Source organism: Dermacentor silvarum, chromosome 8 (assembly GCF_013339745.2).
Source record: "Dermacentor silvarum isolate Dsil-2018 chromosome 8, BIME_Dsil_1.4, whole genome shotgun sequence".
Classification (NCBI taxonomy): Eukaryota; Metazoa; Arthropoda; class Arachnida; order Ixodida; family Ixodidae; genus Dermacentor; species Dermacentor silvarum.
The window spans coordinates 84,495,554-84,509,309 of record NC_051161.1 but is presented as its reverse complement, the minus strand read 5'-3'; the positions used below and the strand labels follow the sequence as shown (position 1 = coordinate 84,509,309).

General features: G+C 44.0%; 1 long non-coding RNA gene across 1 annotated transcript; it reads left to right on the top strand.

Annotated features, from left to right (window-relative positions):
• The first annotated feature begins 594 nt into the window (after window positions 1-594).
• LOC119462733 (uncharacterized) lies at window positions 595-10,048 on the top strand. Its single transcript, XR_007468503.1, has 3 exons — window positions 595-678; window positions 3,383-3,409; window positions 9,874-10,048. It is a non-coding gene; the product is annotated as an uncharacterized LOC119462733 (long non-coding RNA).
• Window positions 10,049-13,756: the final 3,708 nt, after the last annotated feature.

Below are 13,756 nucleotides of genomic sequence, written 5' to 3'. Positions count from 1 at the left end.
GTGTGTGTGTGTGTGTGTGTGTGGTGTGTGTGTGTGTGTGTGTGTGTGTGTGTGTGTGTGTGTGTGTGTGTGTGTGTGTGTGTGTGTGTGTGTGTGTGTGTGTGTGTGTGTGTGTGTGTGCGCGCGCGTGTGTGCATGCGTGCGCGCGTGCGCGTGCGCGCCCATATACTCTTAAAGAAACGTCGTTGACAGAGTCTGGGCACCGAGACTGAAAAACACTGGTATAGATCGTAATCTGCGCATAGGCGCGTAATGCACCACATAAAATGCTTATTTTGCGTGCGTTCTTAAGACGGACGTTACTTGTACTTGTAATAAATTATTGCAAGGTAGATGCATGTACTAAAAAGTGCCACCACTGTACCAAGATTTAGCCTCAATGCCTTCACTGTAGTGGGCACGAAATCGCGGGGTCGCAAACATTTTCACACTGTACGATTGCAACAGATCTCTCTCTGTCAGTGGGAGTGCCAATATTATATGGCAGCCTACAAAAATAAAGCTCTTGGGTGATCGGTCAGCGACTGTTTGATGCGACATGATGGTGAAACACGTGTGGCGCTTTTATTTCAGATAGGCCAGAAAGTCCAGGACCTCATGGATTTGTTCTCAGGAATGACATTTTTCGAAGCTGTACAGCTTATGTGCAAGGCATCGTTGGATTCTTCTGCGGCAATGGTAAGCGAAATGATATGAAAATTATTGATTCAAACTTGTACTCATTTTAATGTGAGAGAGAGGGTGACTTGAAGTGTGATTGAAAACTGCAGCCGATGAAGACGCATTCCTTTATAAGACATTTGTGCGATACTGGTGTAAGGCACTGTGTGATACTGTTACTGTCTGGAGTTACAGCCAAGAAGTAAGAATATGTAATAGTTTTCTGTAACAGATTAAAGCACCTGTGAAATAATTCTAACAAACGAAGACGAATTTCACCGGGCTATATTATAACACCCAGCTATTGAAGTCTTTTGACTGTTCTACTGACAAAAGGTTTGTAGGCGTGGGTGAATATATAAGGTAACGTGTGTTCGCAACGTACGATTTGTTTAGGTACCTATTTTGAGGTATTTGTATTGCAGATATATAGCTAGCTGAAAAAAAAAATCTAGAATAAAATTTCACAATTTTTCATGCAGAAAAATTGTGAAACTGTCATTCAGTCTTTTTTAACTTCCCTCGCTACCCAGCATTCAGTAGTTTACGGTGAACGAAAACTCTACTCTTACACATGTCATTTCCGAACAGTAGGCCAAATGCACGGATGCCTCAATGCTGATAGACACATTTATTTTTACCACGGTAGTGAAAGATACTTCAGTTATAATATTTATGAAGATATTTGATGTACAAGTTTAGTTTCTGTGTAGGCCTTGTCATTGCAGCAATGCTTGTTCAGATAAGAATAAGGACAGACCAAGGAGGGTCCCGACTATTTTATGTTTTCAGCGATAAGAAGACCGACCAAGGAGGGTCCCGACTACTTTATGTTTTCAGCGATAATTTTATATGAGGTGGGCAAATATCTCGGTCCAAGTGAATCAACCTTTGCGTCGGGCGACACAGCACGGATTTTCTGAAAACAATTGTAAACCAATAAATGCGGAGAAAAGCATTTTCACGCCGTGCAGATTTTACAAATTTGAAGACCTATAACTCAAACTAAACTAAAACATTGTATACCACCAAACGTTTCGCGGTAATTTCAGACTCTGCAAACTCCTGGCCCAAGAAAATAATAGTTATGTCGCCTGCGGCATGGTTTTTTAAATTGGCAAACTGGGCTTTCTGAGCAAGTATTTCTCACTGTCCCTGACATCAGTGGCTTTGTAGGGCCACTTCTACTGTACCAACGAAGCTGAGAAATTTTCTTACAAATCTGAAAAGTGTTTCTCGCAGTTATAAAAACTCCTTATTTCGTAATAAAGTGCCAAAATGCCAAAATTGCAAAAGTTCGAAAATTGGCCCATTTTAAAGGCATTTTAAAAACTTTTCATCACCGACTTTATGAAACTTTTTACAATAACAACCCAGGACTGCTAAATGTAGTACCATAAGACATCTTGCATTATTTTACACTAAGCGGGAAGAATTGAGCCAGTTTTTAGACACCTGTATGATCATCCCTAGGATTTGCATAATTAAAATAATAAAACTGAACTAACATTTGTATGTCATTCCGAATTTGTTTTTTGTTTTTTTTTTGCGGTAGTTAAGAAAAATGAACCAGATTATGGCTTTCTTGTCTTTTGAACCACGAAATGAGTTGCTTGAGATTTCTGGGATCCTGTATTCGTAATTTTGCTGCTGGGGTTGAGGTAGCAAGCTCGCGAGAGTGCATATAGCGAATGGTTTAAGGCCTCGGCCTGGGGAAACTACTTCTGGCACTACTCTCTTTAATTACACCTGTTATCTGAAATGATTCCCGTGTACATGACCAATGCACCAGCCTAGCGGGAAAGTACGATGACTGCACTGCAGTGGAGGAGTCACCTGGGTGGGTTCAGATAAGCACCGTCGCGAAAGGGGTCCCAATATTTTCCATATTCACTAAAATTAGCAAAACACTAAGCCACACCACACAGCCTTCCATCCCCAGCCACCGAGGCCACAATGACCTTGTGAGTACGAGGTCACTTGTGCAAGTGACCTTGTGAAAATTGTAGCCGGCAAACTGAAGAGCGTTTACTTACTGCACATTGTCAAGGATGAAGTAGAGGCCTTGAGAGAACGAAAGAAAGAAGAATGGTAAGTTGTCATTGGGTGCAAGAACTTCAGCATTCCATACGTGAAAGACCGTATGAAGCAAACATAGATTGGAAGAAGCTGTGGATGTAAAGTTTGCGCAGCTTATTTTCCTGATTGTTTTCAATGGGCAAGAATAATGCAAATAATCTCATTCCGTAGTCATAAACCTGAAGCTTCGGTTCTCGCACTGTAATTTAAGTTCACGCAACCCCCTCTCAACCTATGCTATGATTCCTATGAATGACAAGTTAGTCATCTATTAACCTCGTCATTACTTCTCGCCAACCGTTTGATACAATAATGCTTCGGGCTGCCTGTGCATTCTTACCACCGACTCCAGCCTCCGTGAAATTTATTGCTTCAAAATCAAAGTAAGCATTAGCACGCCATTGACTATGAAACCCACGCCGTTGAACAGTGAAGCGAATAGCTTAGTCGACGTATTATATCTTTATTTGGAACAAAATATAGCCGCCTATTATTAGAGGAAATGGACTGCTGATAGAGCCAATTCTGAAACTGGGCACGCTCTGATTTTATTATATTTACTGGAGTTAGCCTTATTACCCATTAAATACACGTTACACCATAAACTGAAATATGATTTTGTCACTTTTTTGTTCAATTGCAGTTCGATGACTTTTTAACCATGAATGCAGTAAGTACGTTTTCGTTTGTAGTTAGAAAAGTATATGCTGGTAAATAACTTGCCAACGTTAGGATATATTCGTTATAGGCTGAATAAAATAAGCATTGAGGAAAGCTGCAAACAATGATTCAACCTACAATTTTTGCAGCTTTGCTGCCAGAGCCTCGGATGAATGTATGAATAAAACCTACTACATTTAATGTAAAAACATGAATACTCCATAATCACAATCTCACGTTATCGCATTGGAGTTGTTTAGGAACCCACACGCTACCATATGGAGTCATGGGATCATGCCGAGTTATGATGTGAATTGTGTCAGTATTTTTTAATATGGCGTTTACTGTACGTTGCATGTAGTGTGGTGAAAGTTATATGCGTGGAAATTTTCTTTTATAGAGCTTTCTTTCGCAAACTGTGTTAAGTGGCTAGCGAGTATCCATGTCTTTGCAGACACCATTAGTATTCTACACTTAACACAGTGATGTGAAGGCACAGTTTCAAAGTCAACGTTTATTTGACATCATACGTACATATAAATGATGCGATGTCAGGGACACAAAAAAAAAAAAGAAAGAACCTTAGAAATTGGCTTGACGAACGTCTGCGCCTCCTAAGAAGACAGAAAAAAGAAACTAGCAGTTACAGGGATAATAAATAAATATACCGGTTGTTTCAGTGAACACTTTCGAAAATTTGTTTAAGATTGCCTGTGGCAGATAGCACAATTCTAGTTCATGAATAGGTCTACTCGAAGAGGCGGACATCACTTGCACAAAACATTGAAATGCACAATCAACTAATTACCAAAAATTCACTAATTAAGTTTTTAACTAATTACCCAGTGGCCCAAATCGCAACTTACAAACTCTAGCCGTAGAGTTCGCAAGGCAGATACAGTTGGAACGAATTCTCAGGATGACACCAGTTTCGAGATTTTAATTCCCGAACTGTGCGGAGAAATACACTGGCGTTCCAGTTACACTTATGCTTCAATGCATAAAACGAAGTTTTGTTAAAAAAGTAACTGAAACGCCGATGCATTCCCCCGCAAATTTCGGGAACTCCTAAACTTTTATTCGAGGGCACAAATTCAATAATTTTATTGCCAATCATAAGGTCACCGCTAAGGATATACCGCTGATTCTTTGGTTTAAACAGCACAGGTTTAGTTTTACTTGTGCTTACAGAGAGTAATTATTGCGATAGCAATTATATGGTCACTCAAAAGCAGATTTCTGCCGTCGCCGTCGCCGTGAGGTTCCGTATGACGTCAATGGAGATGAAATCGTCGCCGCGCGCCGAACGCTCTATGTGCGAGTGAAAGGGCGCGAGGGGCGCGCGCTTTCACGGGGAGTGAACGCACGGCGGAGGACAAACGCGCGTTCTGCGCCGTGCTCCCTTAAGGGCTGCAGAAGTAGGCGTCTCTTTCCTCCTTTACAATCACCATATATGTAGAACAAACGCGCCTTCTTCCGATGCGCGAGAGGCCGTGGGGGAGGGGGGGAGGGGGAGGGAAGGGAGGCGACGTTTAACTGCAGCACCAAGTGCCTATTTATATAAGAGGCTCCGGCAACAGTCACCAACGCCGCACGCATTTTGAGCGAACGCGGTGAAAACGCCGACGGCGTCGACAGCAGTTCTGCGTGTTGCCGGTGCTGCTGCATGTCCAAGTTTATACAGCTGATAAAGCTAATATCATTACTCTGTATAGCTCTCTACAAATTGGCTATCGAAATTGATGCTTCGCCTTTTAGGTGAAACTGCGACAACTTTTTTAGTGCACTCACACTCTTGAAAGTTGTACATCTTTGGCTTGATCAACCGGTTAGCTGGTATCGTTAAAATGGAATAAGAAGGTGGTGTCAGGTGCATAATTTATTAATTGCAAAATAATTTTTTACTGCATACTTATTAATTATAAATTGCATACTTTATCCACGTTACCAATCGAATTGATGTAAATATTGAATAGGACCAAGGATGCTTCCTTGTGGAACTCCGGTTTTAATCGCTTTTAGACAGGACATTTGGTAATCTCTACCAACTGCCTACTGGCAAAATTCCAGTTGAGATTCAATGATTGACACAGGTACACCTCTGCAGCCATGAATATCCTGCTTTTATAGAAACGTAACATTAATAATGCGGTCCAACAGCCTAGGAAAATCCACAAGAATGCCATGAGTTAGCATGGTGCATTTAATGCCTGCAAAATGTGTGTTTTTTTTTTTTTTTTTTGCTTTTGGACTGCGGTCTCACTTGAACAACTCTATCTAAACCCAAACTGACAGGCCGTGACTATACCAGGTTTCTGACAAAACAATCTCATATTATTATGAACTAATTTTTCTGGGGCCTTCAAAAAGACTGGCAAGGCAGAAATAGGTCTGCAGTAGGATAGATTGCTTGCGTCACCACCTTTAAAAACAACCGTTATATTTTTCCTATCTGAATGCGTCTGAGAAACTGACCATGCTCGAAAGAAAGATTATATACGTGTTTACAGCCACGACAGAGAATATCCAAAACGCATTTGAAAGGCCGAATCTGTATGTAGTCTGCACCACAACATTAGTTGTTTCGCAGTGACCAAGCGTGCTGTAAATCTTGTCTGTATTTGTTAGTTTTAAGAACGCGCTTTCATGACTCGTCGGTTCAACGTAACGTAAGCTGTGTGGACTAAGACTCGCATTATGATTATGAGTCGGTTTATGAAACGCTGTCTTTTTCTTTGCGATAGACTTGCGACTGTGTAGGTGAATTTGTGAAAGAGTGTGAAATGTGACCAACGGGAATGAAGCTAGCTGTAAAGGCCGTACATAAATGTCCGTAACCCGCCGTGCTTGCTTAGTGGCTACGGTGTTGGGCTGCTAAGCACGAGGTCGTGGGATCAAATACCGGCCAGCGGCAGCCGCATCTCGAAGGGGGCGAATTGCGAAAACACCCGTGCACTTAGATTTAGGTGCACGTTAAAGAACCTCAGGCGGTCCACATTATTCCGCAGCCGCCCACTACGGCGTGCCTCATAATCAGATAGTGGTTTTGGCAGGTAAAAGCCCATAAATTCACTTTAATATATGTCCGTATTAAAGGGCCCGTCAGCAGGTTTCTAAACTACAAAAAGGGAATGGAGCTGCGTAGATAACATAGTGACAATTGTGTATGTAAAATATAAGAGCGATGTTCGCCGCAAATACTGCGGAAGATTAAAACAAAAGCCTAAGCGTTTTTCTCCTCGCAGGAGGCACTGCAGCTGCGAGCGAGGGTTCATCCCACGTGTTGTAATTCGCTTCGTCGTCATGCGCATGCTCAACAATAGCCTGCAGCCACAGGAACAGCTTGCGGAAAACGACTTTGCAATGCGCGCAATGCCGTCTTGCTATGCTCTAGAGCATCACCTGCTGTCGCCTCGGAAGTACACACCCAGACACTTTCACACTTGAAGTCTGTGTGGCGTATACAAGCACCAAACGAACTGCTGAGCTCCGAAGATATCTGATTGCGGAGCTGTTGGCGCGTACGGCTGCTAAATTTCACTCTGCCGGAAAGGCATGAGTTCCAGTCCCACGTCATACGCCGTGGGGTGACGTGCGGGTGAAGGTTAGAGTGAGGACGTTGTCTGATGACGGCATTATAATGACGATGGTATTACTTTTTTAGTAAGGTCACCGTCGTTAAAAAGAGGCACTCAGTTTAGTATGGTCATCGTCGTGTGCAAAAAGGGACACCCAGTTTATAGAGCTTTTAATAGCGGATACCGTAATAATACCCCGCCGTAATGTACGTTTGAGATGCACGACGTTAAGAGGCCGAGTCGAGAAGTTGAAAGCTTTACCACAATTTATGAGTGAACACCGATTTCTTAAGAAAAAAAAACCATATCATCTCGCGACATGCTAAAAAGTTTTGTAATTGTGTTTTGTGCAAAGCCGAGTACTGTGATAAAGCAGACAGACAGACATGAACTTTATTTGGTCCTGAGAAACTACGTGGGGACCCCCTGTGGGAAATCCATAGCAGTCGCTGGCCGCGTCCACGTAGGGGCAGGAAGACCGTGGTCCTCTGCCCTTACGCAGGGCCTCTGGACAGCCTGGAGTTGGATTGAGAGTACGCTGCTCTTAAGGGCATTGTCCCAGTCCACTTCTTTGTTTAACGGTGCGTTACGTAACGCAGAGCATTCCAACAGCATGTGAGCCAATGTACAGAAATGCACACCACAATCTGGACAGTGTGGTTCTATATTTGGGTCGATGCGACTTAGAAAGCCACTCGAAGGAAAGGACCCCGTTTGGAGCATTCTAAAAGTTGACGATTGAGACCTGTTAAGCTTAGGATGAGGTAGTGGAAAACTCCTCCGCTCTAACTGGTAGCGAGAAACTATTTCGTGGAAAGTAAGTAATGCGTCGCTGTGCTGAATTTCGTCCGGCCTCCCATAAGCTTCCATACCGCCACGGCGGGTAAGATCTCGCGCATGGTTATGAGCAAGCTCATTGGGGTTTGGGAGATTTATAAGAATATTCGGACCCATGTGGGCTGTAAACCACGCATTGGAGTGAAAACCAGTAACCACACTATTTCTGAGGATGGCCGCAGCCTCTCGGGTGATGGAACCCGATGCAAAGGCACGTATGGCCGCACGAGAGTCTGTGTATATATTGGGACGCACAGGGTCCCTCATTGCCAAAGCTATGGTTATCTGTTCTGCTACATCGACGGAGATATGACGGACAGAAGCCGCGTTGATGAGTTTATCGTTCGTATCAACTACTGCCGAAAAAAGTTGCTTTTCTGTCCATATTGGGCCGCTTCTTCATTCTGCCAAGCTTGGACTATCTGCGACTGTCTTTAAAATAGCCCGGGCGCGAGCCTTGCGTCCCCCAATGTTATACTGTGGGTGAATATTCCTAGGAAAAGGAATAACAGCGAATAACGCCGGGATTGTTTCCGAAAGGGATTCCTCATGGTCGTTGATTAAGCTTGGAGCTAAGTTGACTGACTATAGTAAACGTCTCGCGGCTTTGGATGTAGATAGCCTGAGAATTTATGCTGTTCTTTGGGCCTCTATCATCTCCTAGACGGTATTATGCATGCCCAGCTGCATAAGCTTCTCTGTACTAGTGCTGACTGGTAATCCCAGTACTCTTTTAATGCTCTTGCGCAAGAGCGTGTCTATTTTGTTCCTTTCTGTCTTAGTCTAATTTAGGACAGATGCCACATAAATGATGTGACTCATCAGGAACGCGTGATATATCCTGAGAAGACTGTCCTCTCCGAGTCTCCCTTTTCTATTCGAGACTCTAGAGATGAGCCGGAGCATACTCTCCGTTTTGGAGGTCATGTGGGCAATTGTCTTTGCATTACAGCCTCTGGCGTAATGACGTTGTCTGATGACGACATTATACTGACGATGGCCTTACTTTTTAATAAGGTGATCGTCGTTAAAAAGGGACCCTGAGTTTAGTAAGGTCATCGTCGTGTGCAAAAAAGTTGTCGCAGTTTCACCCGAAAGGCGAAGCATCAATTGCGATAGCAACTTAGTAGAGAGCTATACGGAGTAAGGATAGTAGTTTTATCCGCTGTACAAACTTGGACATGCAGCAGCACCGCCAACACACAGCACTGTTGTCGACGCCGTCGGCGTTTTGCCCGCGTTCGCACAAAATGCGTGCGGCGTTGGTGACTGTTGCCGGAGCCTCTGATATAAATAGGCACTTGGTGCCGCAGCTAAACGTCGCCTCCCTTCCCTGCCCCCCCCCCCCCCCTCACGGCCTTTCGTGCGTCAGAAGAAGGCGCGTTTGCTCTACATATATGGTGATTGTAAAGGAGGAAAGAGACGCCTACTTCTGCAGCCCTTAAGGGGTGCTAGCACGGCACAGAACGCGCGTTTGTTCTCCGCCGTGCGTTCACTCCCCGTGAAAGCGCGCGTCCCTCGCGCCCTTTCACTCGCACATACAGCGTTCGGCGGCGCGCGGCGACGATTTCATCTCCATTGACGTCATACGGAACCTCACGGCGACGGCGACGGCGACGGCAACGGCGACGGCGACGCCGACGGCAGAAATCTGCTTTGGAGTGTCCATATAATTGCTATCGCAATAAAAAGGGACACCTAGTTTTGAGATATTAATAGCGGATACCGTAATAATAGCCCGCCGTAATGTATGTTTGGTCGGTGGACGCCACTCGCGCCGAGCGGCGTCTACTGACCGTCTATCTGTTATTAAACCCCTGCGCCTCTCCCCCTCCTCCCCGGCGCGCGCTCCGATTGGTCGGCTCCTCTCCTCCCGGGTCGCATGACCTCTCCGGCTCTGCTCTTGCGTGGCGGCGCTGTCATCGACGGCGCATGCTCGACTAATAACAGCTCTGCTGTTAAAAATTTTGGTCAATAGGCGCGAGTTGCAAATGTACGGTCGCAGAAAACTTGTTGGTGTGGCAGTCTAAGGAAATGCGTGCTTTCTTCTTTGTTGCAGAACAACGAGGAGGAAGTTGAGGAGACAAAAGCCAAATTAATGGAGTGTCATGTGAGGGTTTTCAAAGAATAGGTGGCGTGTCGTGCTGCCCCCTGCTGCGGTAACCATTACTGCGACAACCAGTATTGCAATTTGCATTTCAGTCCAATAAATCTGAAACGTAAAAGCGATAGTGCGCTCCTCACTACTGAAAAGAAATGTTCCACGTGTCATCCCATTTGGAAATAAACAGACACAATAAATTGTTCATTACTATTCACTTGTGGAAGTGCGCCTGGTAACCGTGTAATGTGTAACAGCCTGCATGGGCAGTGGCGTAGCCAGAAATTTTGTTCGGGGAGGGGGGGCTCAGGCCTCCTCCTTATAGAATTTGTCGAGGTATCAAATACATGAATAATACCTGCATTGCCAATGCCATTGTATATTACATGCTGCAAACGTATTATTGAATGCTACGCACTCTCAAGTAAAATATGTATTTTCTCATAAAAATATATTCGTATGTCCCAAAAACTGTGGAAGAAATAACTGATATCAATGCTGCCGCTTTTTTTGTCTATATAATAAGTAAAGAAAATATCACACGAACTTTAGAACTATATCAGTTCGAAACCAGCAAGGTAGTGCATGCAGCTGATATGAAAAACGTAAAGGCCATGAAATGAATAAGTTGAGGACAAATATTGTGATGAATATTTGTCATTCAAGAACCTTGTTTACATTTTCGCACATATGCAATGGCCAGGAAAAAACCTCAATGACGCTGTCCTTCATTGCAATAGATTGCGCAGGAGCAGCAGTTACCGGTTGTGTATTGTGACTAATTGAACCAAAATTATAGTCACAACAATGAGTACATATAAAAGCAGGTGTTCTGCAAGATATACATTAGAAATGCGAAGATAGAATGGAATATACACACTCCAGATACAACTCGCTAAAGGGCAAAAAAGAGTCGCTGGAAACAAAGTTGACTGCTTGTATACACAAAACCTCGCAACAAGATATTTAATATACGCCTAAGTCTCCAATAAATCTACGTATTTAAGCAAACGTGACTGTATATAATGCGTCAAACAAGACAAATAAACATGTTGCGCAGTCACAGATAGTAAACTTTGCGCACAGAAAGACAGATGTTCTAGGCAAGAACAAAACTATGATCGCAGAAATCGTGATATGTACTCGGGCCATCCGGCGGTCGCGAGAGCGCCATGTGGGTAGAATAATAGAGGGATAATGCAGAAATCAGTACGAAAATGTGTAATTTACCTGCCTGCACAGCGGCAACAATTATTCTGCACCCAAAATTAAAGGACGGTATTGCTTCGCTTCAAAAAAAAAAAAAAAATAAAATCAGGTAGCTAAAAAGGAAAGAAAAGGACAAACGAAAGCCACAGATGATGCGGCAAGTTGAACTAACTACCCAATATCCGAGTGTGTTTTTGGCAAACGCCACGTGGGCCGAGCTTTCAGTGAGCAAGGTCGGTCAAAATTGGTTATTGGTGTCCTCGTAATTTTCGTATTCGCATGATAATTTTGATCATGATGCTAACTGCTAGACTAAACGGCTGAAATTTCTGCGGTTTTAAAAGCTAACGAACAGTCATACGTTTTCATAATTACGAGCTTATGGACCTGAAGGAACTGAGATTGTTACTTGCATTGATTTTTTGTTGCTTCGCTATCTAAAGGAGAAACTTCTGTCGGCGGGGAAGTTGAGCGAAACGGTCAATGACTTCGGACACGTTGATGCCGACGTCTCTGTGGAAGCGCCAGCCTAACCATGCGTACGTTCCACCGGCATTGTAGAGCGTAAGTAGTTTTTTAGTAAACTCTTGTTAAAAAATATCCTCTCTGCGCTGGCAGTGGTCACTGGAAGGTTGACTAGAATCTGCAGCAGTTTATACACATTTATATAGAACCTGCAGTCGCAATCTATTCCGGTGCTAAAACCTAAAACACTCCTTCGATGTCGTTGGCATCCTTGTTTAGGTACCTTGCACAAACAGTAGGCTGTTCGATTCCAGCGACGTCCGTCGTTTCATCAGGAAGTATGGAGAAGCAGCCTGCTTTTGCAACTAGGCTTTCTTTGATAATTTCACCACAAATTTCTATAATTTGGTTTTGTGCATCTGGGCTTAAATACGAAGCATTACTAGGGCAACTTTCCAAATTGTTCTTCAGATATGCATCTCCACAATCGGCTCGCATGTGAAGAAGCGCTCTGAAAATATCAATATTTTCAGTCGGGGCTTTGCTTAAATCCATATATATAGCGCCACTGTCCCTGTGGCCACGCAGAGCCAGACGTTGTCGCCCGCAAAAAGAATTTCCTCAATAATAAGCCATTTACTTTTGTCTGTTTTCTCATATTTTACTTTGCCTGCCCTGGTCCAGCTATTCGATCACATTGGGCACGCTTCCTGAAAATGTTTGGAGAAAATAATCAGCTGCTAGCTCACAGTCACGGTGATATTAAGTATTTTCGTGTGTGTGGAAGATTGCGAGCACGTGCTTTCATTTCTGGAACGGCTTGGACACGAGGGCTCCAGTGCACGCATGTTGGCCCAAGTTTATAAGAGCATTAACCCAATAAAGTTCCAGAATTGAAAATCTTTTAAAGGACGCCTTTGGAAATATCAGTGCACCTTTCGCGTAAAAAGTCTATGAGAACTTTATACCCATAACGTTTCGTAATTGAGATCCATGCGCTCCGTAGATTCCGCGGCCGCTGCGAGATGCCGAAACACGCCCGCTCGCTGTCGAAAAGCCCTCGAAAGTTTTTGCGCGGATGGGTCTCCTTGCGTTACGTGACCCCAGGTGCAAGGGCGTTGCTACGAAATCCAGCCCGAGTTCGCAATGTTTTTGCCGAAATGTCTTTTCGAGCGTGAAAAAGACATGGTAGACAGAATGCAGAATGATTCCTGGCGTCGGTTGTAGTTTTGGTCGGCGGTGCATGCCGGTACGAAAACATTCCGGGGGGGGGGGGGGGGGGGGGGGGGCTGACGCCTCATCAATCAGCCCCCCCCCCCCCCCCCCCCGCTCCTGGCTACGCCCCTGTGCATGGGATAACACAAAAGTGTGATTGCTTTTCGGGACGTGGCGAAAAACAATTGAGATTATCTTGGAGAGGCCGATAGACGATGTTTCGAAGGGATGGTTTAGTGATGTGACATGTACCACGAAAGGGACCAATTTCATCCACCTGTGAGCCGCGGGAAGCTATTAAGAAAGCCCTTCGCGGCAGTAACACACCTTTGTTTGCAAATGCATACTTTTCCGAGAACTCCAACGCAAATTCTTGGTACTCTGAACTTTAACAGCTGTCCTTATACGAGGTCATAAATATATCAGGGTATAAGGTCAGAAATACACATGTCAACGAAAAATCAAACGCTGCTTGGAGCAAAAATATTTTTGGAAACTCTCGTCATTTAAATATCAGGCGATAAATGTTTGTCGCGATACTAATATAAAAGAACTCCAGCACCTCGTTTGCTCTCCAATAAATGTCAGCGCTTAATGTTAATATCAGAGCTAACATCATACATGCAGGAAGTAATCTTCCACTGATTTTGTCGACTTCACTGTCGTTAGCAGGGTCTCGGCTTTATACGGCTAGAGTTATAGGGAGAAAAAGAGAGATAGATAGGGCAAAAAGGAACTAGGGAGCGTAAGTCAAGAAGTAATCTGCTTTGCTCCGCTACGTGAGGGAATGTGTATAGAAATGTCAAGAGAAACATAACAATGAAAAAACTAGAGTGCGCGGAAATGCGGATACATTATTTCACCTTTAAAACACAGTATGGTTTTAGAGACTGCTGTGTGGTGGTGTGCAAAGATGATGATTCTATATCTTTACACTCGGAAATGGTCTTGA